A 27,352-nucleotide genomic window follows, 5' to 3' on the forward strand; every position below is an offset into this window, starting at 1 on the left:
GGGATTTAATTGTCTCACAAGACCTGTGCTAGTCATTTTAGGTCTCGCCATATCACTTCTCTCAGAGCTAGCAATCTAGTGGCTTTAATCAAGATTCAAGTCCAAGGTAAAGGTAAAGTTCCCACTTTGTATTACCACTCTTAGGCACATCCTGAATCTGAAAGCTCACTCAGTTTTCAGTGTTACTCCACTCTGGTCCAATCATGCCTGACAGAAGGAAAGTGTCTGGAGCTATGAAATCCCCTCAGGAATGGTTCGAACATTGTTCTTAGCACTTCCCGCCTGGTGCACCAAGCAGATGTTTTGGCGGATTTTGCTGTTTCAGACATTGTTTTTGATAATAGGGGTAAACAATAGTTTATGGAATACGAAAGGGAGCAACTTACAACCCTAGGAAAGGGCCTAAAATTGCATGACCCATTAAGAAGCAGTGGAGATCCGCAAGAGGGCTCCAGTGGAACAGGGACTGTGAGCACCTCCTTGGCTTCGCTGGCCCATGCGATGGTGAGTGGCACTAAGAGCAAGCACTTCCCCTTGACCCAGGTTCCACTGAAACATGATAATCTTTCCGACATTGACTGACTATCTCTATCCGTGCCTACTCACATAATACCAGGTCCAGGCATCCAATTATCATTGGATGAACCATAGCCTAGAAGTATGGACCAGCTTGAGCCTGTAAATGTGGTAGCTATAAATGCGCAGCTAAACTTTACACCTACTCCAGATTGTACAATGGGTACCTTTGTGAGGTCAGGAGCTTTCTATTCCGAATTAATTTCCTGGAATGTAGCTGGTATCTGTAATAAGATTATAGATCCTGGGTTCATTGATACTTTTAATGTTTTTTTTCAGGAGACCTGGTCTAATTCAAATAGCTTTAGACAGGGGTTTATTTCATACTGCAAGAATGCAAGACCATCGGGGACCGGGCGGGCAGCGGGAGGACTTATCACATGGATAAACATTCTCCTTGCAGGGGAAACGAGGGAAATATATGTTGATTAATGTGACATATTGGCAATTTCTATCAAATTAATCCAGGGCCCTAAGCTCTTATATGTCAACGTATATAACAGACCAGGCCCACCAAATCAAACCACTGTTACTATTAGTACGTTGAGTCCACTGGTCTCGCAATTCCTTTCTATCCACTATGTTTTTATAGCTGGAGACCTGAATGTGTCCCTGGAGCCAAATTCTCTCATTTCGGATTTAATTCAATTTGAGGATCCTGCATGGGGAATTCCCCCTCTTGCCTCGACAAGGGCTCAGCATAAAGCTAGCACCAGGGCTCTTCAAGTGATTGATCTTATGTTAACTCATGGCCTTTGCCCTGGAAATGGGCGGTTTCCCTCTGACACACCTGCCAAACTGACCTTTTTTAGAGGGAGCTATAACAGTCACATCGATTTTGTTTTGATTGATGCTAGGATTTGGCATGAATTTAGAGATCTTAAGGTGGGGGATCAATGCAGCAGCGATCACTCACCTATTTTAGTACACTTTGAGAGGTGGCTCACGACCAACGCCAATGTGCAGCGCGAACGCGAAGGCATGCTCCCTATTTTAGTAGCACATAACAAACGTTCAATCAAATGGGAGACCTTTGCCAAATCCAGTGGCCTTATGGCCAAACTGCATGAATTCATTCTCAACTATCCCTTCGTAGGTGTATCGTCTGCAAGGCCATCTACACACCTTATGGACAGGCACTTGATGTTTTTTTCCTCCCTGAGGGATTTATTACTTAGAGCTTGCAAGGGAAAAAAACAGCCCAGGGGGGAACAATTGCAGATGGTTCAGTAAGGAGTGCAGACAGGCCAAGAGTAGACTTTAGGAGGCAGTAAGGGCACACAATAGAGAGAATTTAATCTTAGCACAACACGACCATACCCATATAAAAAAGATCTGTAAGTCTAAATGGGAGGAGGAGACCTGGCATCAATTGCTATCAGCCGCAAAGGACAGAACATCTAATCGATTTTGTTTTTTAATTGCCACTAGAGAGCGCAAAGAAAGTCCAAGACTCGAGTGTCATATCTCCACTGAGAACTGGCTGCAATATTTCATAGTTCTTTACAAATAGGAAATAACTGTACCTGTAAGTAATGAGATTCTTATAGTGAAAGATAAATTGGCGAAAGGCATGCTCCTACCCTTCACTTTGAGGGAAACAGAGAGAATGATTCTAGCACAAAAATCAGGAAAGGCACCGGGTCTAGATGGAATTCCCTGTGATGTGTTTAAAGCTCACCCCAAATTTTGGTGTCCATATATATGAATAACATTTCCAACTCTATTCTGGTGGGGACTCAAATTCCCCGAACATGGAGAGGTGCGATTATAGTCTCAATCCACAAGAAAGGGGACAGGTCAATCTCAGCCAATTACAGACCAATAAGCCTCCTAGACAACCTACAAAAGATCTTTTTCTACCAGGTTTTGGGTAGGCTTAGGGACTGCATAAAGGACAATGGTGCTTTAAGCCATCTGCAGGCAGGATTTAGGCAGAAAACTAGCACAATAGATCATATTTTTCATTGACCTAGAGCAAGGGAGACGTTTTGTTGCCTTTGTAGATTTAAAGTCAGCTTTTGATTTGGTTCCCCAAGACAAACTATGGGAAATTATGGGTAAGATTGAAGTACTAGGATCCCTTTTAAAATTAATTCAAGAACTATATACTGGAAGCTATGCTAGAATAAGTTGAGGAATAGACGGCGAACCCACAGAGGAATTTCTCTTACAGAAAGGCGTGACACAGGGTTGTGTATTAGCCCCCACTCTTTTCTTGCTTTTCATAAATGCATGTTTACCTTATTTGCTTGATGGTGGAAACGATCCCCCGAAACAGGATGTAGTCAAAACACCACGTCTCCTGTTTGCAGATGACACTTTATTGCTTTCACAAACGGCCACTGGTCTAAACAGGTTGCTTTAGAATTTTTGGTTGTTTTGTAGGGATCATGGTCTTCAAATCAATGCATCGAAGACCGAATATATGGTGTTCGGGGATCGAAAACGTAGGATGAGGAAAGCGATATTCCTTGATGGGAAAATCCTAGAGAGAGTGATGGATTTTGATTACCAGCTCATTTGCTAAAGTGTATTATGTGTTTGAAACAAAAAGCAGGTGGTATATTGAGATTTGCTGCCAGATCGCCTAAATATTCCATCACGCCGGCAATGGAAATTTATAAATGTTAGGTTAGAGGAGGAGTTATCTAAGGTGCTGAGTTATGGGGACCCTGCAATCTGCAAGAGTTGGAGAGAGCAGAAAATTTGTATATGAAAACTTTATTGAAGGTGCCCTTGAGTTCTCCTACTCTGCCCATACGAATGGATTTAAATCTTTATTCCATAGCAAAGCTAGCTGCTCCAAGGCCACTCCAATATTGGATTAGAATATGGTCTACAGATATTTTAGACCCGTATAGACTTTGGCTTAGAGCAGTGTTAGCAGCCCCCAACATACAGAAAGTTCTGTGGTGCAACCATGTAAAAACTCTATTTCATAAGCTAGGCCTAGGCTTGTATTGGTCTGATCCCACTCATCTCCCAAAGAATGCCAATCAGGTCCTGAAGGATGTCTATTGGTCGAGCTGGCAACTAAACGAGATGTTATTAGTTCCATCGCCTAGTTTGACAGAGGACTTTCTAATAACCAAGTGTCACTATGAGTATGAGCACTTTTTAGATAAAATAACCTCACCCCTAGCACGTGCACTTTATATTAGATTCAGGCTTGAATCCCTATCTTTGCAGGCTGTTACATGAAGATGGAAACAAACGTAAAATTCTATTGATCTTGGCCCAATGGGATGTATGGCCCAAGAGAGTGTTGCACATGTTTTATTCTCTTGCCAGGGGTAGAAGAAACAGAGGGTGTATTGGATAAAACCACTATGTAAATCATTGGGCATTAGGGATTGCCATTCAGCTCTCAGAATCTGCAAAACAAGTACACATGTGATGGTGGTATGTGCAATGGCAAGGTTTTTAGAAGCCGTATGGTATGTTAGGGGCAAAAGACTTTCTGGAAAAACATAAACCCTATATATTTATAATGGTCACTTATTAGCATATATACGCAGCTATTGCTACTACCAGAGGGATTCCATTTTTATTGTTTGTTTGCATTAAGATTTATAATCATAGTTGCGTCTGAATATTTTTAAGGTGATTAGCACTGTGTATTTTTTAGGAAAAAAAAATCCTATTGATAATTTGCTTATTTTAGAATATGTTCATTGATAAACTTGCCAATTTGCACTCTATGTAATGGTGATCAGTACTGTGTATTTTATAATATTTTATCGACAATTTGATCCTTTTTACTGGCAATTTTATATTACAATTTTAAAACTGTATGCTCTTGGGGGTATTTGGGATATGATTAAAATAGGGGTCTGATTGTGTTGATTCTTAAGATGTTGAATTGTTTTTTTTTTAAAGAGTTTTGAACTTTGTTAGTATGCTTTTATGGTACTGTATGCCGAAATAAAGCTGGATTGATTGATTGATTGATTGAAGGAAAGTGTCACTTAGAAGTATTATCTTTTGCTTTGTTTGTAGAAGGGCCTATGTCTGGACCAGAAGATGCAGAAACTGCTGTGTTTTACGTAGGATGTGAACCATGTGCACAGGAATTACAGATATTTACTTTTTTAGACCTAATCACATTTTTGCGTTTGTGACTATTCAGTGAAGACCAACCTGTTCATAAACAATGCCAACAACTGCTGCTTCTGACCTGGCTCCCTGAACTGGAGAATATACTGAAAAACACTGATGGACAAATGGCTGTCTGTATACCATGAATGTACTGATGGTTTGGATCCAGGGCAGTGCCTGGCAGAGGTACCATAATAATGTTATTTGCTGCTTTCGATGGGCTCAGAACAATCATAAATGAGAGATACGGTGGGTTGAACTAGAAAAGTGAACACAGTCTCTCCCTTTCTGTCTCTCTCTCTCCCTCTCTCTCTCTCGCTCTCTCTCTATTTTTCCATCTGCCACCTTTCTGATCTAAAAGGGACGAAAGTCAAGTTGAGTACCGCATAACTCTTTGCTGTCCCCATCCACTGTCCTGATGACACCCAGGACACACGTTCTGCCCTATAGCTAAGGAAATGGTTAAGCCACAACTTTTAATACCAACAAGAAAAGCGAATGATGGTGGCTAACAACAGCGTGAACGGTGACAATACACTTCCGCCATCAAGCATGGGGATCTACCCAGTCCTGCAAATGGGAGTCCTCTTGGACCTCAAACTTTATTTTACTTCATAAATGAATTATCTCTAAAGCGCCTGCCTTCATCTGATGCACCTTCTGAGACAGATTCTTTCATTCCTTGCAAAAAGCCTCCTTCATATTGTCCTGGCTTGAATATTACACAGCTGCATGAAGGACTGTTGACTTATGCTGGGGCCACGTTTCACAATTTTGCTGTTTGGGTGGTCACATGACTGTGGAAATGTCCACGGAATCCTGTGATTGATCAGAGGATTCGGTTTATGGTCCTTATCAGGTTTATAAATCTTTCTCTGGGCTTGAAACATCTACTCGATGGAGTGTTTCTTATGTGTTAAAACTTCACAGTGCTGCAGTTAAAAAAAATCTTGCACTCCTTCAGTCGCCATGGAGTAAGCAGGAATGTTGTAGAGGACGCGTGTTCAAGTTTCTAGGACCTAACGTGGAATAATCTTTCATATCTTTGTTGTATTGAGAATTACATTTTGGAAGTCATTGAAGGCTTCCCTCTTTTGTTAAGCTACCCAACTGTATGCCCCCAATGTTTGTTGCCTATAAGTGGGAAGAGCATGAATAGGCTGTCATCACTCAGTCCACTAACACTAAGAAGATAATGTTATAAATTGTTGTTACTAGAAATGTAAGAAATCAAATCAACCAAAATCAATTACTAATTTTGTACATCATGTTACAGTTTTTTTTTAATAGATTATGATTTAGATTGTTTACCTAGAGAAAGACATGGCTGAGGTTTGCAAAAGGAATTCGGAGGTGGGTATTGCAAGAACAGACTTTTGATGAGAAAGTGGCACCCGTCTGAGGGTTGATTGTGTTTTCTTGCTGCATGCTTTACTCAGCCCTGCCACATAATTTGACCCTCTCATGCCGCTTAATTCCAGTGGCCCTGATTATATCTTCTGCCAACCAGCTGGTTGTTTCTCTTTCCCTTTTCTGCTATGGCTCCTCATACCTGCCCGGTGTTTACCCAGGTAATGGGGGGGGACAAAAGACCAGCTGTGACTGGCTTCTGACGTGTATCCGACCCGTGCAGCGGATAACAAATGATAACAGATGTACAACCTTTCTTTACCTGTATCAAATAAGGAAATTCATTCTTTCACATTCCCCCCACCAAGTTTTTATGTGTTGTTCTGACCTCTAGGGTGGCTGCAGTCTGCTGACCGAGCTTGGCGAAGTGTGCTCTCTTTAAAAGAATTAGTTTTTTTTCTAAGTAGTGGTAGGAGTTCCTCTGGTAAGCTGTCCTACCCAGATCTCCTAGTGCAGCTGCTGAGAGGACAGATACAGGAAGAAGGAGTGAAAGATATATTTCGCCACCAGTTTATATTACGTAACGTGAGTTTAGATTGCGTGTCCTTCCAACCACTGCTGAAAAACGTTTCCTACCAAGAGCTGGAAGGACCAGCAGTGAAGGTAAATTCCTGCCCTCTGTTGCCCTTAGAGCTGTTGTGAGATATGAAATGTATTCTACCTGTGCTCAACGAGCCGCTTCCTGATGCAATCCATCATGCCCCAGCCACATCTGTTATTGGTTTTGTTCTCCAACTCTCATTTCAAAAGATTGGGCACACACCATGGAGGATGGAAGGGGAAAAACCGTCAAGGTGTGCCAAATGGGGCATATGTAGCTAGAGATTCTACACAAAAATCATGGGCTTTGATATATTTTTCTGAAAGGTTTCAGCACAGCTGTGGGTGAACAAAGGATGGGATATGGTAGTGGGGGGTGGCATCATAGTGCCTGGGAACATTGTGAACCAAAGATGTTCTCAAGCTTTATTCTAGTCTGTCACTCGTATGTTGCCCTGACACGGCTGTGTCTGTGGGAGAGGACTTAGGTGGAGATGAAGAAGCTAAGAGCTCAAGACTGGGGGCATCTCTTCTGCCTCCACTGAATTCTAGATAACTGCTCCTCTCCCTGTGATACTGGGTGCCAGAAATGTCCTTCAGCCAGAGGGCACTTTGCTTATACCGGCTATACCTATGTCCAGTGTCACCCTCACTGCTGGGTGAAGACATGTTGTGCTGAACTGCAGAAAATAACATTCATTTGTATGACCTAGGAAATTAGTTTCCTGACAAAGGGGAAATTATTCCAATTTAAATCCCTCTTACGTCACTGTTAGGATCTCATGTGGTCTCTGCCTGTGTCCTCAGATCTCTGTGCATCTGGGCTCCTTTGTACCTCACAGACAATAAACAGAGGGCTGAAGAAGCAGAGTAGATGTCATCAGTGATGCCATAAATGATGCAATAGAACATGTCATAAATTATGTAATATGTGAAGTCGTAAGCAGTGCATAGCGGTGGTGCAAGTTACAGATAGCTCTGCTAACAATAACTGGTGAATTTCCGTTTTTTTAATTTTATTTAGTTTAAAACGCTTATTTTGTCACTGAGATATAGGGGGTCATTATGACCCTGGCGGTCTTTTGACTACCAGGTTTAATGTGGCGGTACCACCACATTATGAGTGTGGCGAGTTGGCCGCTGCCAACCCGCCACATCACCACTCATACCGACATGGCGGTATGAACCGCTGGGCCGGAGATAATTATCTCCGACCCAGAGGCCCACAGAGTACTGCCGGCAGAATTATGAGCCAGCCTACTGCCATGGTTTTCGCAGCATTATCAACGCCATGAAAACCATGGCAGTAGGTCCTACTGGTGACAGGGAATTCCTTCCCTGTCACTGGTAAGCAGCTCCCCCCCCCCAGCAAGCACCTAGCCCCCCAACCCCCCCATCCAAACTCACCCCCCCCACCCCTATTTAAACACCCCCATTTCAAACACCCCCCCACCCCGAATTCATTCACAAACACTCCCACACCCCCATACACGCACACACCCGCAGACACGACACCCATTCATGCACACGCAGACATGCACCCACCACACAACTGCCCCACCCCTGCCATACAAGCACACAGCCACACACACTCACATCACCCCCCCCTCCATACAGTCACAGTGCCCCTCACCCCACACCCCCCTCCCCGCATACACGCACACAGACACCCACTTGCAGCATGCATACACCAATTCACCCATTCACCTACACTTCCATGCACACATTCACTTATACATACCAACATGCATTCAGGCATGCATTCATACAGACATCCACACTGACATGCAGACACACACTCACTTCAACTTTCATGCACGCATTCACTCACATGCATACAACCACAACACTCACATTCACACCCACACATGCATACACACAGGCAGACACCACACACAAAACACCCCCACCCTCTAACCCCCCTCCCCTGTCGGACCCCGACTTACCTTGTCCGGCGAGGATGTCGTCTGGTAGGGAACGGGCGCTGCCACCGCCATTGGCGTCTCGCCAGCAGGACACCGCCAGGCCGTACTAATGGCCTTAATATGGCTGGCGGCGTTCTACCGGCGGGGTTGTGCTGGGGGAAGAAACGCCAGGGTGCCAACGTCCGCCAGCATGGCTACTCCAGGATTTCTGCCCTTTTTGTGGCAGAAATCCTGCAGTGTCCATAATATGGCGAGCGGAAGACCGCCAGCACTGGCGGTCTTCTGGCACCCTTGGCATCGGCAGTATTCTGGGAATACCGCCGATGTCATAGGCCATAGTCACCTAACTATAAATTTACTTTTACCTTTGTTTTTTTCAGTGAATTTCTAAGTTTTTTTTTTACACAAAACAGCTCTATTTATTAGACCTAACTATAATGTTACTTGAACCTTTGTTTTTTTCAATAAATTTCTATGATCATTTTAATCGCAAGTAATATTTTATTACCATATGTAAAGCCAACCCCCTCAGTGTATGGCCTTTGGCCAAGCGCCGCGGCACCCACCTCCAGTAGCAAGGCAAAAAAGCATTTTTTCAAAACGTTTTGCAGTTACCTTGTGACAAAAAAACTAAATAATCAAGTACGGGCTCTGTGCTTGTCTTCAAAGGAAGCCCCTAGGTGGGCCAGGTCCTGGGGGCACACACAAATTTACAAAGTATAATGAGGGGGTGCATGTGACCCCCTTTCCTAGGGCTCTTAAGCAACCTGGGGACCACCAACTCCCTTGGGATTAATAATTATTTTGGAAGGGATCTGCACGGATCCTCCCCTCCATGGACTCAAATGAGCCCCAGGGACCACATCCTCCCTGGGGCTTTATTTAATTGATGGAGGCGGGACCACATCCCCCCCTCTTCTAGGGCTGTTGGAAGCCGCAGGGACCACACTACCTCCCTGGGGCTAACTAAAATTTAGTGGGGGGGGTCGCACCTCCCCGGGCCCACTTAAATTGTTTGTAGAGGGAGGGGGACCATGTGGCATCCCTCCCAGGCCACATACGGCCCTAGGGACCACCACCGCCCCAGGGCTGCCACTTCTTTTCTGCAGGATTCGGAACTCTGTCGTAAACATTTCACTGGGGAAGGTATGCTGGACGCCGCAACAGAGTTGCGACTTGCAGATGTTGAAAAAAAAAAGGGGGGGGGGGTTTCAGCTTTTTTAGACTAATAAGGGACACCCATGAAATGGCCCCATGGGGCCAGAATATCAATACCCTGACCCCTCCTAATCTTTTTTGCCTCTTGGACCGTGCCCCGGTTCATAAAATGGCAGCCGCAACTTTCTGCACAGGTTGCAGCTAGGCAATCATAGTACTGCTTCTGGTGCATGGAGCCACGCCCGCACTAAATACACCAAATCACAAAAAGGTCGTATTCGGGACCAAGAGCTAGTTTGCTGTCAAATTTGGTGTAAGTCCGTCAAGTGATTCGGCTGCTGTTGCTGTTCAAAATCCCTATGGAAATTAACAAGGAGAAAACATGGTTTGGGACCCTCCCCCTCCCCCTTTTTCTAGACCCTCTATTGGTGGATCACCCCAAAACATTCCAGACAGCAGCTTACGTGAGCATCGTATTTTTTGGGAAATTTTCATGAAGATTTGTCAACCGGCGCCAAAGATATAGGCAAGTAAAAAGTGCTTTTTCTATAGAAAGTAGGTCCTAACTATAGCTACTTATTGGTGACCACCACTAGGTAATATATATATATATATATATATATAAATAAATATATATATATATATTCAGTGCTTTAAATGGGCCGGTACTTAGTACCAGCACTTTTTTATTTTTAGAGGGAGAGTACTGGCACAACTCAAGAAACCCGTAATACTTTTAATTGGAGAGTACTACTTCTCGGAAACAAGCAGGTACTCTGCCACTTTAATTTTTCCATTTCAAGCACTGTATATATTCAGTATTCTGTGTTAGCAGTATCCTTTGTCTATACTCCCACCATGTCAGTCAGTACCCACATATTCTCTCTAGAGATCTAATGAATCTATAAGTGTCCGTAGCCATGTTTGAAGTCTCACTGCTTATCTAATACTAAATTGACATAGGTATATTTTTGTACCTTCATGTCAGTCTCCCTACAGATCTAACGTGCACTCTACCTATGTATATATTTTTTTATATAGTTTTATAGATTTTGTTTTAACAAGAAAAACAAACAAGAACTTGTGCTGCAGCTTAGTTAGATATTATCACATCATATCTTTGAACATATTATATGTTCCCTTCCCACCAGCAGCATACCTTACCAATTCTCCAAACTTATCCAATATAGCAGATCTGGGTTTACATTCCTGTTGTTCCCTTAATTCAGTACAGTTGTCAGCTTTCGTGCCCTATTGAAGTTCACTCTTGTATCCAGTGCATATTCATGCCAATAGGAGAGTTCCGAAGTCTGTGGACCCTTATGTGTATCATGGGTGTCCTCAGCTTTTGTTATATCAGTGTGGTACACGTAACCTGGCTTGGTTACTCATAACTCTTGCCCCCTCCTCCATCTGCTGGTCCCATCTGTATTTGGAGGTTTTCCTGTCATGGGGTCCTAGTGGATTGTGTCTGGGAGAATTTGGCATCTGTTAAGGCATCAGTCCGATTGTGCCGCAGTGGCACTTTCGGTATGTCTTGCCCTGCTGCATAACTAACTATTGAATGAGAGTGGTCTAACAGGTATCTTGCTCAGTAAGTCACTGCTTCTTACCTGTGGCAATGTCCGGATAGAACTGAGAAGTAGTCTAATCTACTATGTGTGAGAAAACAGGGCTGATTGCAGAGGCCCCCTAACTTTTTGCCCCCATTTTCCACTTTATGCTGGTGTTTTCCTGACTCTGATGGTGCCCTGGGTACTGCTAACCAGTCCCAGGGCCTGTGCTCTGTGTAAAATGGATATGCAAATTAGGCTAATTATAATTGGCTAAGTTAACCTACCTATAAGTCCCTAGTATATGGTAGGGCATGTAGGTTTAGGGACCACAGCATAGGTAGTGCACCCATAGGTGCACTGCTGAGGTGCCCAGTGTCATTTTAAAGGCAGGCCTGCCTTGCTGGCTGCTTTTAAATTAAAGTTATCTGCAAATTCGACTTTGGAATTAGAAGTAGTTCCAAAGTCTTAAACTACCTTATTTTTACATATAAGTCACCCCTAAGGTGTGCCCTATGTGCCCCTAGGGCTGGGTGCCATGTAACTATAAGCAGGGACTTTATAAAAATAGTTTTATAAGCCCTGGTGAGGTAAAAACAGCCAAATTCGTTTTTCCCTCATTGTAGTAAATGGCCTTCATAGGCTAGAATGGGGAGACTTTGTTTTAAATTTTAAAGTCTCCTTAAATGATGCATACCAAGAATTTGGTATCAAATTAATTGTTGTAATAAATCCCACAGCTTCCAGTTGTTGGATTTAATATAACTTGTTCAGGTAAAGAGTTTTAGACTTTACCTAAAAAGTTGCCAATTTCAGCCCTGCATTGTTTTTGCTGCTGTGCTCTGATTGGCCAGCCTGTTGCAGCTTAGCCAAGCTGCCTTGATGAGGTGTGAAGTGGCCTGGCTTCACACAAAGGAATGTGCCTGTGGGAGAGAATCTCCCCTCAGCAGATGGTGAGGCAGGAAGGGGGAGGGCTGCCAAACTGGTCTTCAAAGGCAGAGAAGGACATTTGGAGCAACCAGCAACACCCCCACATCCTGCAAACCCAGACAACTAGGTGCCCCCTTGATTAGATTAGGAGAGGGCAGGAGAGGGGTGTGTTTATGATTTTTAGCCACACCAGTGGGTGGGCTCAGCCAGATGTAACCTCCAAAAATCAGATTCAGCCATGTTGGATTTTTAGAGAATGTTGCCTTCTGGGATGGATTTTTGCCACACTTCCCAGGAAGTGGTCATCACAGGGGGACGACCCTGTACCTGATTGGAGAACCAGGACCCCCCTGCTTTTCACCCAGGAGCAAGGATAAAACTGGCAGACCTGCACCCACACCTCAGATCCCCACCAGATTTCAACAAGAAAAGAACTAAAGGAGAAGAAGGACTGCCCTGCTGGACCCCTGGCCTGCACCTGGAACCTGCACTCAGAAGGACTGCACCAGCTGCACACTTGGGCTTCACCACAAGAAGGACTTTGCCTGGCTTCAACTGGTTCAATGAGGGACTCCCTGTTTGCTACAGGTGAAAAATTGCTAACCAGAGTCCCCTGCACCAACTCCTGAAGAAAGCGACCAGCTGACCACTGCCCAGTGGCCAAAAAGGAGTTTGCGCCAGGTGCATTCTGGGAGTTGTAGTCCGCACCCCCCCAAGGACCATCTCAGAACTTCTGGACCCTTGGGGTGAGCTGTGGACCCCAAAAGAACCTTAAAAGAACATCTGGGTGAAGCCCCAGAAGTTTGGAGAAGATTTGAGAATTTTTGTAAAAAAGCTCCATAGAGGGACCGACCCGCCGCGGAAATTCTAGCCGGCTTGCCTCAACCGCGACCCGGCCTGATTTGGTGGTTCGTCCCGGTAAAGAAAAATCTCAGAAAAAGAGACTAAGGGGGTCATTCTGACTCCCGCCGGCCGCGGTAACCGCAGGGCCGGCGGGAGCCGCCATAATACCGCTGCGCGGTCATAAGACCGCCGCGTGTATTCTGGGTTTCCCGCTGGGCTGGCGGGCGACCGCCAGAAGGCCGCCCGCCAGCCCAGCGGGAAACACCCTTCCACAAGGATGCCGGCTCCGAATGGAGCCGGCGGAGTGGAAGGGGTGCGATGGGTGCAGTTGCACCCGTCGCGATTTTCAGTGTCTGCATGGCAGACACTGAAAATCTTGGTGGGGCCCTGTTAAGGGGCCCCTGCAGTGCCCATGCCATTGGCATGGGCACTGCAGGGGCCCCCAGGGGCCCCACGACACCCCATACCGCCATCCTGTTCCTGGCGGCCAAAACCGCCAGGAACAGGATGGCGGTATGGGGGTCGGAATCCCCATGGCGGCACATCAAGCTGCGCCGCCATGGAGGATTCCCCAGGGCAGCAGAAAACCGGCGGTACACCGCCGGTTTTCCGTTTCTGACCGCGGCTGTACCACCGCGGTCAGAATGCCCTTGGGAGCACCGCCAGCCTGTTGCCGGTGCTCCTGCGGTCCCCGGCCCTGGCGGTCCATGACCGCCAGGGTCGGAATGACCGCCTAAGTCCAAAGGTAAAAAATTGACCGGGACCTCCCAGCCATCGTATCCGAGAAGGGCTCCATGGACGTCGGATCAAGATCCAGGTTTACCCCGGTCGAAGGATTTTCACCTTGAAAAAACGACTAAGTCCGAAGGTAAAAATCTCCACCGAGGAATCCAGCATCGCGTATCCGGAGAAGGGCTCCAGGAGGTCGGATAGGACTGGCAGGTTCGTCCCGCTGCAGAAAATCTTCAAAATAAAGACTAAGTCAGAAGGTAACTTTTTAACCGAGGCCTCCCGCGACCTCTAGCCGAGCAGGGCTCCATCACGGTCGGCCTGAAACTTTGACTTTGCCCCGGTCGAGGTGCAACCAGATGACCCGATTGGCGCTTTTTGTTTCTAAGCGCTAGAAAAATAATAATTCTTTAAAAATTCATATCTCCGGTTCCCTTTATCCGATTTTATTCGTTTTGGTGTCATTTTAAAGATACAAATATAAACTATTTTTATAAATTGGTTTTGGATTTTTAAACTGTTTCCTGTGTTTTATTTAATTACTGTTTTGTGATATTTGAATGCTTTACACACTGTCTCCTAAGTTAAGCCTTGACGCTCGTTGCCAAGCTACCAAGGGTTGAGCTGGGGTTAATTTACTGAGACCTAACTGGACCTAAGTGGAGGTTAGTGGCTTGTTGCTAGGTGTAGGTACCTACCTGCCTTTACCAATAACCCATTTTCCAACACTATGCATATCTGTGGTTGGTGTATAGCAGGAGAAGGCTGTAAATGTAGGATGCAGCAATCTTCAGACATCTACTAAAGCCAGACCATTCAATACACCCTTTAGACTATTGATCATGTTATTGACTATTGATCATGTCATTATCCCCAGATGATGTCCGCTTGTATATATTGGGTTCCTGCACTGGTCTAGGGAAGAACACAGCATCGTCTGTGTTATGGGCATGTACATTAACCAAGCATATATCATGTGAGTTCAGCGTGCTCATCAGTATCAAATACCTGTCCTCCATGTCTGCCACAGTGTCTTTCAGAAGAAACAGGACCCACCCAAACCAGTACTGGTCTTGCAGATCTTGAGCATGTTGCTGTAGATATCTACCCCCTCTATTTTTAATTAACTTTAGCCATATCCTCCCTTCGTATGTGTGTCTCCTGTACTAACGCTTTACTGCTACCATATTGCCTGAGATGTGAGTGTATCCGGTGGCGTTTGGTGTAGTTATTGAATCATCACACATTCCAGGTTATCATATTGTATGTCTTACCCATAGTAATGACTGATGGCTATCTGACTCTGTCATGTCCTTGTGTTTGACCTGCTCTTGCCACCGACCTGCAATGTGTGCTGATCCGTGTGATCCAACCTTGGACATAAAACAGCTGTGAAACTTCCCAACTTCCTTCATGAGTAGCGTTGTTGAATCCCCTTGAGCCCCATAAACAGTAAAAGATAAACAGGGATACCTCAAATGCCAACCCCACCCGGTAACTATAGAAGAGCACCCCACATTACGGAGTATACATACAGAGTGGTTGTACTGAATACCTCCCATAGGCGTCCACCCCCCTCCACTGCATGTGTCTTACCAGTCCTTCAATCTTGGCAGCAGTCCCAGTTCTAACCATTATTTGTATGGGGCCCAGGAAGGGACCCTCCACATATATCAGTGCTGCCCTACACTAAGAATCAATGAAGTATAGTTCAGCTCTTTCATTCCTACAGCTGCTGACTCTTAGGTGCCATGTGAGTGCAGCTAGCTTCATCGGTCAGAACCGCGGCCCCTTCAGGATTCGCTCACAGTATCTGCATTTGCGTTGAGGTTGGTGTCCCGGTCACTGTAGGAAGTTGGCTCTGTATGCACTATTTCAAAGTAAGGAATAGTATGCACAGAGTCCAAGGGTTCCCCTTAGAGGTAAGATAGTGGCAAAAAGAGATAATACTAATGCTCTATTTTGTGGTAGTGTGGTTGAGCAGTAGGCTTATCAAAGGAGTAGTGTTAAGCATTTGTTGTACATACACACAGGCAATAAATGAGGAACACACACTCAGAGACAAATCCAGCCAATAGGTTTTGTTATAGAAAAATATATTTTCTTAGTTTATTTTAAGAACCACAGGTTCAAATTCTACATGTAATATCTCACTTGAAAGGTATTGCAGGTAAGTACTTTAGGAACTTTGAATCATTACATTAGCATGTATACTTTTTACATAAAACACAATAAGCTGTTTTAGAAGTGGACACAGTGCAATTTTCACAGTTCCTGGGGGAGGTAAGTTTTTGTTAGTTTTGTCAGGTAAGTAAATCACTTACAAGTCTCAGGTTTGGGTCCAAGGTAGCCCACCGTTGGGGGTTCAGAGCAACCCCAGAGTTACCACACCAGCAGCTCAGGGCCGGTCAGGTGCAGAGGTCAAAGAGGTGCCCAAAAACGCATAGGCTTCAATGGAGAGAAGGGGGTGCCCCGGTTCCGGTCTGCCAGCAGGTAAGTACCCGCGTCTTTGGAGGGCAGACCAGGGGGGTTTTGTAGGGCACCGGGGGGGGACACAAGTCCACACAGAAAGTACACCCTCAGCAGCGCGGGGGCGGCCGGGTGCAGTGTGCAAACAAGCGTCGGGTTCTCTGTAGATTTCAATGAGAGATCAAGGGATCTCTTCAGCGGTGCAGGCAGGCAAAGGGGGGGGGCTCCTCGGGGTAGCCACCACCTGGGCAAGGGAGAGGGCCTCCTGGGGGTCACTCCTGCACAGGAGTTACGTACCTTTAGGTGCTGGGGGCTGCGGGTGCAGGGTCTTTTCCAGCCGTCGGGAAATGGAGTTCAGGCAGTCGCGGTCAGGGGGTGCCTCGGGATTCCCTCTGCAGGCGTCGCTGTGGGGGCTCAGGGGGGACAACTTTGGTTACTCACGGTCTCGGAGTCGCCGGAGGGTCCTCCCTGAGGTGTTGGTTCTCCACCAGTCTAGTCGGGGTCGCCGGGTGCAGTGTTGCAAGTCTCACGCTTCTTGCGGGGAGTTGCAGGGGTCTTTAAATCTGCTCCTTGAAACAAAGTTGCAGTTCTTTTGGAGCAGTGCCGCTGTCCTCTGGAGTTTCTTATCTTTCTTGAAGCAGGGCAGTCCTCAGAGGATTCAGAGGTCGCTGGTCCCTTGGAAAGCGTCGCTGGAGCAGGTTTCTTTGGAAGGCAGGAGACAGGCCGGTAGGACTGGGGCCAAAGCAGTTGGTGTCTTCTGTTCTTCCTCTGCAGGGGTTTTTCAGCTCGGCAGTCTTCTTCTTCTTGTAGTTTCAGGAATCTAAATTCTTAGGTTCAGGGGAGCCCTTAAATACTAAATTTAAGGGCGTGTTTAGGTCTGGGGGGTTAGTAGCCAATGGCTACTAGCCCTGAGGGTGGGTACACCCTCTTTGTGCCTCCTCCCAAGGGGAGGGGGTCACATCCCTAATCCTATTGGGAGAATCCTCCTTCTACAAGATGGAGGATTTCTAAAAGTCAGAGTCACCTCAGCTCAGGACACCTTAGGGGCTGTCCTGACTGGCCAGTGACTCCTCCTTGTTATTCTCATTATTTCTCCTGGACTTGCCGCCAAAAGTGGGGGCTGTGTCCAGGGGGCGGGCATCTCCACTAGCTGGAGTGCCCTGGGGCATTGTAACACGAAGCTTGAGCCTTTGAAGCTCACTGCTAGGTGTTACAGTTCCTGCAGGGGGGAGGTGTGAAGCACCTCCACCCAGAGCAGGCTTTGTTTCTGTCCTCAGAGAGCACAAAGGCTCTCACCGCATGAGGTCAGACACTCGTCTCTCAGCAGCAGGCTGGCACAGACCAGTCAGTCCTGCACTGAACAATTGGGTAAAATACAGGGGGTATCTCTAAGATGCCCTCTGTGTGCATTTTTTAATAAATCCAACACTGGCATCAGTGTGGGTTTATTATTCTGAGAAGTTTGATACCAAACTTCCCAGTATTCAGTGTAGCCATTATGGAGCTGTGGAGTTCGTTTTTGACAGACTCCCAGACCATATACTCTTATGGCTACCCTGCACTTACAATGTCTAAGGTTTTGCTTAGACACTGTAGGGGCATAGTGCTCGTGCACATATGCCCTCACCTATGGTATAGTGCACCCTGCCTTAGGGCTGTAAGGCCTACTAGAGGGGTGACTTATCTATACTGCATAGACAGTGTGAGGTTGGCATGGCACCCTGAGGGGAGTGCCATGTCGACTTACTCGTTTTGTTCTCATCAGCACACACAAGCTGGCAAGCAGTGTGTCTGTGCTGAGTGAGGGGTCCCCAGGGTGGCATAAGATATGCTGCAGCCCTTAGAGACCTTCCCTGGCATCAGGGCCCTTGGTACCAGGGGTACCAGTTACAAGGGACTTACCTGGATGCCAGGGTGTGCCAATTGTGGAATGAAAAGCACATTTTAGGTGAAAGAACACTGGTGCTGGGGCCTGGTTAGCAGGGTCCCAGCACACTTCTCAGTCAAGTCAGCATCAGTATCAGGCAAAAAGTGGGGGGTAACTGCAACAGGGAGCCATTTCTTTGCAGTCACTCACTGATGAAATTCTACCCCAATTTGAGTCTCCAAATGCCTCCTTAAGTGTTCCATCAGTCTGTACCACAATGCGGCTGAGGCCCTGCAGCTGTTCCATGCACCAGGAGTTCCCCAAGGCCCACACCGGTTCCTCGCTGGTTGATTCGGTGGGCATGACGGGATCCTGCCAGCCGCCTCAGTTACAGTTTCTGGTCATTCCCATGCCACGTCCAATGCAGTAAAATAGCAAGCCTTGCCCTCATGTTGTATTCGTGGGTTTGCCAGAAATGTTAAACTGTACTGAAATTTAGGGTCTCTCAGTTTCCTTTTTAGGGGCTGAAAGGTATTCCATTTGTCATGCACACTCTTAGTGTAGTCACAGAAGACCAGAATTGAAGCATTTTCAAAGCATAATGGGCCAGTCTTCCGAGCATGCTGCCTGATAGTATCTCGATCACTGTAGTTGAACAGTCCCGCTTTCAGCAGTCAAGGAGGTGCTGCTGGTGGAGGTGCCATCTCTAGCGACTCATGTACCCTTTCTATCCAGAAGAATTTAGAAAGTTGTGGGGTCACAACATGTTGTCATCCACTCTTCCAAGAACAGTTCAGCTAATGAGCTCTCCCTGAGAAGCCAATAAATAAGAGGTTTTTATGATTTGAGCACCCTCCCTTGTACTCAAGGCATTCTCCCATAATGGTCGCTTAGGTAGTTGAGGCAACAGTGATTTTCAGTATTTTGACTTTTTTGTAGGATCTCCAGTTGATCCTCTGCCTCCGTCACATGGTCAGTGACTTTCCACATGTCCGCTCTGAAAAGATTCACTTCAATTGTGATTGCATGTATTGTCCCTTGAAGTGCAGTCCTAGTGCCTTGTATGGCTGCCGAAATGTCTGTCGGCAAAGGCTCCGCTTCCCTCTCCTGCCACACCAGTTCCCCTCGTCCTGCGCTGTATCTGTGCCATTTCTAGTAGTGACATAGGGGGTCATTCTGACCCTGGCGGTCAGTGTTAAAGCGGCGGCCAACCCGCCAACAGGCTGGCGGCCTAAAAATATGAATTCTGACCCTGGCGGGAACCGCCAACACAGGCCGCCGCTTTAACACTCCGACCGCCACGGCGGTACAAACAAACAGCGCGGCGGTCACCGCCAACAGGCAAGCGGCAGACAATGTATCGCCCACCCTATCACGACCCACCAATCCGCCACCTTTTCCGGGGCGGGAGCCCCGCCGATAAAAACACGGCGGAAACAGACATCTCCAATGGAAAACGCTTACCTCGACACACTCCACGCGGAATCGGAACAGCATGGAACCCGAACTCCACATCCTCCCAGCCATTGCCTTCCTGCTCTTCTTCCAGGATCACGAACCTCGCCGCAGACAACAACGGTGAGTACTGCACCTACGACACAGGGGAGGGAGGAGGAGGAAAGGTTACGGGCACACACATACGCCACACACCCACCCCCACCGAAATACCTACACACCTATGCAGATAAAAAAGTCAGAGTGACACCCCCAAACCCGCCCGCAAAAAACAAAGACAAAAGGCAATGAATGTAAAAGTTGAACCATATTATTGCAACAATAAAGTATAGCGACCTTAGCAATATATGAAGAATGAATACACATCTAGAACTCCATCCATACCAGTAGCAAAAGTCCGGCCCAGTCATTCAAAGTCCAAATGTCCGTGGGCCAATGTGCAGCAACACATGGGCAAAGCCCACACACGAGATCGAGTCCATTGGAGAGAACACTGCTGGGGGCATCACTAAAATAAAAAGACAGGCACCTCAGGGGGAAGGGAAGGGGGGCACCTCAGCCACATGAGTCCACGACGCCAGATCCACGAAGGGCTTCCATGCCCACTGTGCCATCCTGGGGAGTGCAAAGCCACAGTCTCACAAGTCTCTACAGTGGGTGGATTGCCCACTGTGGCATCCTGGGGAGTGCAAAGCCACAGTCCATCAGGTGGATTACAGAGACCACTGGTCATGGAGGAGGCATGGTGGGCAGAGTGCGTCGTGAAGGCCTGCCCGACACAGAACCGGGACTGCCAATGGGCCAGCGGTGCTTGACAGGAGGGGCCCAGCGGAGCGGTGCTTGAGATGAAGGGCCCAGCGGAGCGGTGCTTGACAGGAAGGGCCCAGCGGAGCGGTGCTTGACAGGAAGGGCCCAGCGGAGCGGTGCTTGACAGGAAGGGCCCAGCGGAGCGGTGCTTGACAGGAAGGGCCCAGTGGAGCGGTGCTTGAGATGAAGGGCCCAGCGGAGCGGTGCTTGAGATGAAGGGCCCAGCGGAGCGGTGCTTGAGATGAAGGGCCCAGCGGAGCGGTGCTTGAGATGAAGGGCCCAGCGGAGCGGTGCTTGAGATGAAGGGCCCAGCGGAGCGGTGCTTGAGATGAAGGGCCCAGCGGAGCGGTGCTTCAGATGAAGGGCCCAGCGGAGCGGTGCTTGAGATGAAGGGCCCAGCGGGGCGGTGCTTCAGATGAAGGGCCCAGCGGAGCGGTGCTTGACAGGAAGGGCCCAGCGGAGTGGTGCTTGAGATGAAGGGCCCAGCGGAGCGGTGCTTGAGATGAAGGGCCCAGCGGAGCGGTGCTTGAGATGAAGGGCCCAGCGGAGCGGTGCTTGAGATGAAGGGCCCAGCGGAGCGGTGCTTGACAGGAAGGGCCCAGGGGAGCGGTGCTTGACAGGAAGGGCCCAGCGGAGCGGTGCTTGAGATGAAGGGCCCAGCGGAGCGGTGCTTGAGATGAAGGGCCCAGCGGAGCGGTGCTTGAGATGAAGGGCCCAGCGGAGCGGTGCTTGAGATGAAGGGCCCAGCGGAGCGGTGCTTGAGATGAAGGGCCCAGCGGAGCGGTGCTTGACAGGAAGAGCCCAGCGGAGCGGTGCTTGACAGGAAGGGCCCAGCGGAGCGGTGCTTGACAGGAAGGGCCCAGCGGAGCGGTGCTTGAGATGAAGGGCCCAGCGGAGCGGTGCTTGAGATGAAGGGCCCAGCGGAGCGGTGCTTGACAGGAAGGGCCCAGCGGAGCGGTGCTTGACAGGAAGGGCCCAGCGGAGCAGTTCAGAGACGGCGGTGCCCAGCGGAGCGGTGCTTGAGATGAAGGGCCCAGCGGAGCGGTGCTTGACAGGAAGGGCCCAGCGGAGCGGTGCTTGACAGGAAGGGCCCTGTTCAGCGGTTCTGGTCACGGCAGGGCCCTTTTCAGCGGTGCTCCTCACGGCGGGGCCCTGTTCAGCGGTTCTGGTCACGGCGGGGCCCTGTTCAGCGGTGCTCCTCACGGCGGGGCCCTGTTCAGCGGTGCTCCTCACGGCGGGGCCCTGTTCAGCGGTGCTCCTCACGGCGGGGCCCTGTTCAGCGGTGCTTCTCACGGCGGGGCCCTGTTCAGGGTTGCCTGTCTTGTGTTTCCAGTGAACCACAGCTGGCCTGCTCAGTCTGCATCGGACCTTTCCGTTGCGGGGCCCTCCTGTGATGGAGTCCTGGGGCCCTGGCTCTCCTTCGATTCCCCCGGAATGGGGCTGGTGAGGCCCTCATGGCCAGGTCGGCTGCTCCCTGCCTTTTGCTCCTTGCTGCCCTTGCCCTCCTTGGCAGACTGTCCGTGGCCCTTGGCTCCCTTACCCGATGTGGCAGGTGACGGTGCAAGGCTACCCTCCTTGGGGGCAGGCGTATCAGGCCTGTCGCGCCTGCCCTTCAGTTTTTTGGTCCTCTTCCCGGCGGGGGGGGGGGGGGTGGTGGCTGTGCCTTTGCTGCTGGACGATGTCCCAGCCCTAGGAAAGGGTGGACTCCAAAAACCAGGCACGACGTTCTTTGGAGTTGCTGGGCTGGTGGTGTCTGAGGTGTTTGTGGAACTCTTACGGGATGGAGGGGGTGGGTCAGGTGAGGAAAAGAGGTCCACTTTAGAGAGGAAAATTTCTTTGGAGCCATGGGAAGGGTGGCTGGAGTGGGTATGGGAGTGGAGGAAGAGGATGTGGTTGTAGGAGAGTCAATTGTGCTGTCTTTGGGTGCAGGTGCTTGGGTAGGAGGCTGACGTGAGGTGGATGGCTGTTGTTTGGGTGCCTGCCTGCGTTTGTGTGGTTGGGAAGCGGGGGTGACAGACACACCGGGAGAGGACACAGGGGACGTGTACATGGCAGTGGGGGTGGTGACTGCACGTGTGCGGACTGGTGTGGAGGGTGTGCTGGTGATGGGTGCAATGGCTGATGGTGGTGTGCTTGCAGGTGTGTGTGGAGACGTCACAGGGAGGAAGGAGGGAGACGAGGAGGTGGGGGACACAGAGGAGGTAGTGGCTGTTGGCATGTCTGCATCTGGATGTTGCTTGGGTGAATGCTTGTGTGTCCTGTGGTGCTTATGTCTGGATGAGCTGCCCTTGGGTGTTGAGGTGTGTGCAGGCTGGTCTGTAGGTGTGGATGGGATAGGCAGAGGAACAGGGTAGTGGGACTGGGTGGAGGGAGTCAGAAGAGGGAGGCTGGAGACAGGGACAATCGCTGCCGTCAGTGCTGAGGCCAGAGCGTTGAACGATCGTTGATGGGCAGCCTGACCCGAATGAAGGCCATCCAGGTATGCATTGCTTTGATGCACCTCCCTCTCCACACCCTGGATGGCATTCAAAAGGGTAGACTGCCCAACAATGATGGTCCTCAGGAGGTCAATGACCTCCTCACACAGGGGTGACTGCGGCAGGGCCTGAGGTGCCTGGGGCGAAGGAGATGGCCGGCTTCCTGGCCTTGCGGGCACGAGCCGAAGGCCGAGGGGTGCTGCTGGGAGGGCGGAGCTGGTGCGCTGGGTGGCGGCTGTACCTGTAGGATCGGTGGGCACGGATGTTGCCGCCACCGCAAGGGAGCTCCCTTCCGAGGACGTGTCGGTGTCGCTGCCGTCTCCACGGGTCCCCGTGGTGGAGCCCCCCTCGCCCTCCGTCTCACTGGTCATGTCGGAGTCCGTTGCATGGCCCTCCGGGGCCATGTGAGATGCAGCTCCCTCTTGCGCCGATGCCACTTCTCCTCCGCCTGATGATGCTAATGCACACATTCACAGTAAAACAAAGAAAATTGGGGGGGGGTGGAAAACATAAAGACAAGTTGAGTGCATGCATTGGGGACACCGTTGGCGGAGAGGACAGACACAGAAGCCCCCTGCACTACGCTGCACACTTGGGGTACACTACTCATTCACTGGGACATGCCCTACAAGCCTATGGGCGACAACTGCCCACACAGTATACACTGGTCCATGAATCGCGTTACTAGGCACCCTACAGAGGTGGGGGGCGGGGGCACAGGACCATACTTCACGGACGGGCCTATCCTACAGAAATCGCCTTGGCCTAGGGATACCCACAGCCCTCCTCCCCCACCCAGGCACCTCCACTGCGCGCAAAATAGCTGCATGTGCTGGTACTCACCCCCTTGTGTCTGCTGTGATGTCCTCAAGCGCCCATATAAATCGGGGTAGGCCACCGCCAGGATCCAGGACATCAGGGGAGTCAAGGTACGACTGGCACCCCTCCTAGGTTGGGAGGCCATCCCCAGCAGAGCCTCTGCGGTCTTCCTGCTCCCGCGGCGGATGTCCTCCCACCTCTTGCGGCAGTGGGTGCCCCTTCTGGTGTGGACCCCCAGGGCCCGGACGTCCTTGGCGATGGCACGCCAAATGTCAATCTTCTGATGGGCGCTGACCTATGTGACATGTACAGGGGGGGAAGAGAAACATCATCACTTTTCTGCATGCTCGATGTGAGTGGTCCCCCCTCCTCAACCTTGCCATGTGGCACATGCTTTCATCTGTCGTGCCATGCATTCGTCATTCGCTGCCCTCCCCTCCATCGTACATCCTCCCCACTCAGCCCAGGCATTGGGCACTATGCATTCCCCCCCTTGTACTCACCTGTTGGTCTGGAGGCCCGTAGAGTAGCGCATACTGGGGGAGGACCCCGTCCACGAGCTTCTCCAACTCCTCGGAACTGAAGGCGGGGGCCCTTTCCCCAGTCGCAGCAGCCATTGTCACTTCCAGACCGAGGTCACAGCAGCACTTGCAGTATAGGTCCTCTCCTGTGGATGCTCAGGTCTCGTGTTATCAAGCCGAGAGAAAATGGCGGTTACGGCCGCGGCGGTGCGTGCTGCGGCGGTGCGTGCTGCGGCGGTGCGTGCCACGGCGGTGCGTACCGCGGCGGTGCGTACCGCGACCGCCGGCGCTCACGCCATTGGCTCCTGAAACCCATAGGGTTCAATGTTGTCCAATGCGGCTTTGCGCCGCGGACTGCGACCGCCTACCGCCACGGTGTGCCACGCTTCCGCAATGACCTCACTTCACATTGTCACACTTCACAGGTCAGGCAGCTGCCATTTCAAGGGCCCACATGGCTTCATTCCTACTGCGTCACACATGGCTAGGCCTTGCACCGACATTCATACTAGCCATTCAATCCCGAGAGATTCGTGTACTGGGCATGCTGTGGGCACTTACCTGTGGGTTGCTTGACTCTGTGCTCCATGTTGTCCTTCCTAGGCATCGTCCGCTGGGACTTGCGAGGAGACGGAGGAATCTTCCCGTGTACAGACCGCTGGTGGACCTGTCGACAATGGAAGAAAGACACGTCATACTCACCTACAGACTCAACCGTGCCACTATACAGGAACTGTGTGCCCAGCTGGAGCCAGACCTGATGTCACCCATCCGCCAACCCACAGGGATTCCGCCTCTCTCTGTCAGAGTGCTGTCAGTACTGCATTTTTTGGCAAGTGGATCATTTCAAACTACCGTGGCCATTTCATCTGGGATGTCTCAGCCTATGTTTTCAAAGGTGTTGTCCAGAGTGTTGTCTGCCCTGATTAAATACATGCGGAGCTACATAATTTTCCCTGAGGTGGGTGACTTGCCTACAGTGAAGGGTGATTTCTATGCCCTTGGACACATTCCCAATATCATTGGTGCCATTGATGGTACCCATGTGGCTTTGGTTCCCCCAAAAAGACGATGAGCAGGTGTACAGGAACCGTAAAAATTATCATTTGATGAATGTCCAGGTGGTCTGTTTGGCTGACCAGTACATCTCCCATTTAAATGCCAAGTTCCCAGGGTCAGTGCATGACGCGTACATCATGCGAAATAGCAGCATCCCTTATGTGATGGAACAGCTACAGAGACACCGTGTGTGGCTAATTGGTGACTCTGGTTACCCAAACCTGCCTTGGCTATTGACCCCAGTGAGGAATCCCAGGACCAGGGCAGAGGAACGGTACAATGAGGCCCATGGGCGGACTAGGAGGGTGATTGAGCGGACCTTCGGCCTCCTGAAGGCCAGGTTTAGGTGCCTGCATATGACTGGTGGATCCCTAATGTACTCACCAAGGAAGGTGTGTCATATCATCGTGGCCTGCTGCATGCTTCACAACCTGGCTTTGCGACGCCAGGTGCCTTTCCTGCAGGAGGATGGTCCAGATGGTGGTGTTGTGGCCGCTGTGGAGCCTGCGGAGAGTGAAGAGGAGGAAGACGAAGAGGACGACACAGACAACAGGGACAGAGTGATACTGCAGTATTTCCAGTGACACACAGGTAATAATCTACTCCTACATTGTATTATATCTGTAACTGTAGTGGCTCTCTACTGTCTGACCTTTCACCCCAATGTATGGTAACTTAGTTGTGTATATCACTTCCTATTTCAGTGATCTGATCCCCACGGAGTGCCCTCTGGTTTTTTTCCCCATGGACTACCGCTGTGTGACACTGGTATGTTGTCATCACAATGTAACTAGAAATGTTTTGTTGGTTATATCGAATACATTTGGTTTAAATAAACAGATAGCAGAATCCAGTTGGTTAATGTGCAATAATTGTGTTTATTGAAGTTTTAAAATAGGTGTATAGTTCAAACAGGGTGATGGTGGAGGCATGTCCATGGCAGTGTCCAGACTGTCGTTCCTACAGCTCCATTGTCCATATGCCTGTGGAAGGTGGAGCAGGGGCAGTTCAAGGTTGGACAGGGTAAACAAGTGGGACAGTGGGATGACATCCGGGGGTTTCCGTGCATGGCGGGGGTCTTGACATCCTACTCTGTCTTCTTCCTCGATCTCAGGCCTTTCTTGCGGGGTGGTTCTTGTTCTGCAGGGGGTGGGGTCCGGGAGGGCCGTTGCTGTTGTGTCGGGGCCTCCTGACCACTAGCGCCGGCGGAGGTGGTGGGCTGTTCTTCCTCCATGCTAGTGGCAGGGGCCCTTTGGGGGCCACATGGTCCCGCAATGTGGTGACAATCTGGTTGAGTGCCACCACGATTGTACCCATTGCGGAACTGATGCTGCGCAGTTCTTCCCGGAACCCCATGTACTGGCCCTCCTGCATGGCCTGGATCTCCTGGAACCTGGCCAGGGCCGTCGCCATCGTCTCTTGGGAGTGGTGGTACGCTCCCATGATGGTGGTGAGGGCCTCTTGGACAGTGGGCTCCCTAGGCGTGTCCTCCCTCTGTCGCACAGCAGCCCTCCCAGTTCCTCTTTGTTCCTGGGCCTCTGTCCCCTGGATGGTGTGCCCACTACCAGTGCCCCCAGGTCCCTGTTGTTGTTGGGGTTGTGGGTTACCCTGGGTGCCCTGTACTGGTAGACACACCGCTGCTTGACCTGTCCTGGAGACAGAAGCATGGGCCCGCTGGGTGGGTGCTGTGCTGGTGTTTCCTGAGGGGGGTAGGTCTGCTGTGGCCTGGGGCTGACTGAGGGTAACTGACTGTCCAGAGGTCCCCGATGGTCCGGGCTGGTCATCAGGTTCTAGGTCGACAGAGCTGCTGTCATCACTGGGGGCCTGTTCTGGGGGTGGGATGGACAAATCTGGACCCTCCTGGCCGGTGTGTTGGCGTTCGGGCCCTGCAGGGGTAAAAGAATATGGTTATTGATTTTGTGTTTGCCGTGGCGTGCAAATTGTGGGTGCCCTTGTCCCCCAGTGCTGGCAGTCCCATGTGGGAGGAGTTGTGAGGGTGGTTTGTGGGGGGGGATGGGTATGTGCAGTGGTCATGCTTAGGTGATGGGTGTCCATGGTTTGTGTTGGCATTCAGGGGTTTGGGTTGGGTTGGGTGGGTTGTGCTGGTGAGACA

At 49.8% G+C, this 27,352-nt stretch overlaps 1 protein-coding gene across 1 annotated transcript in view; it reads left to right on the forward strand.

The window, feature by feature from the left end:
• LOC138287368 (uncharacterized) overlaps positions 1–27,352 on the forward strand; it is an 84,928-nt gene that overhangs the window by 50,608 nt on the left and 6,968 nt on the right.

Source organism: Pleurodeles waltl, chromosome 4_1, assembly GCF_031143425.1.
Source record: "Pleurodeles waltl isolate 20211129_DDA chromosome 4_1, aPleWal1.hap1.20221129, whole genome shotgun sequence".
In the NCBI taxonomy this organism is placed as follows: Eukaryota; Metazoa; Chordata; class Amphibia; order Caudata; family Salamandridae; genus Pleurodeles; species Pleurodeles waltl.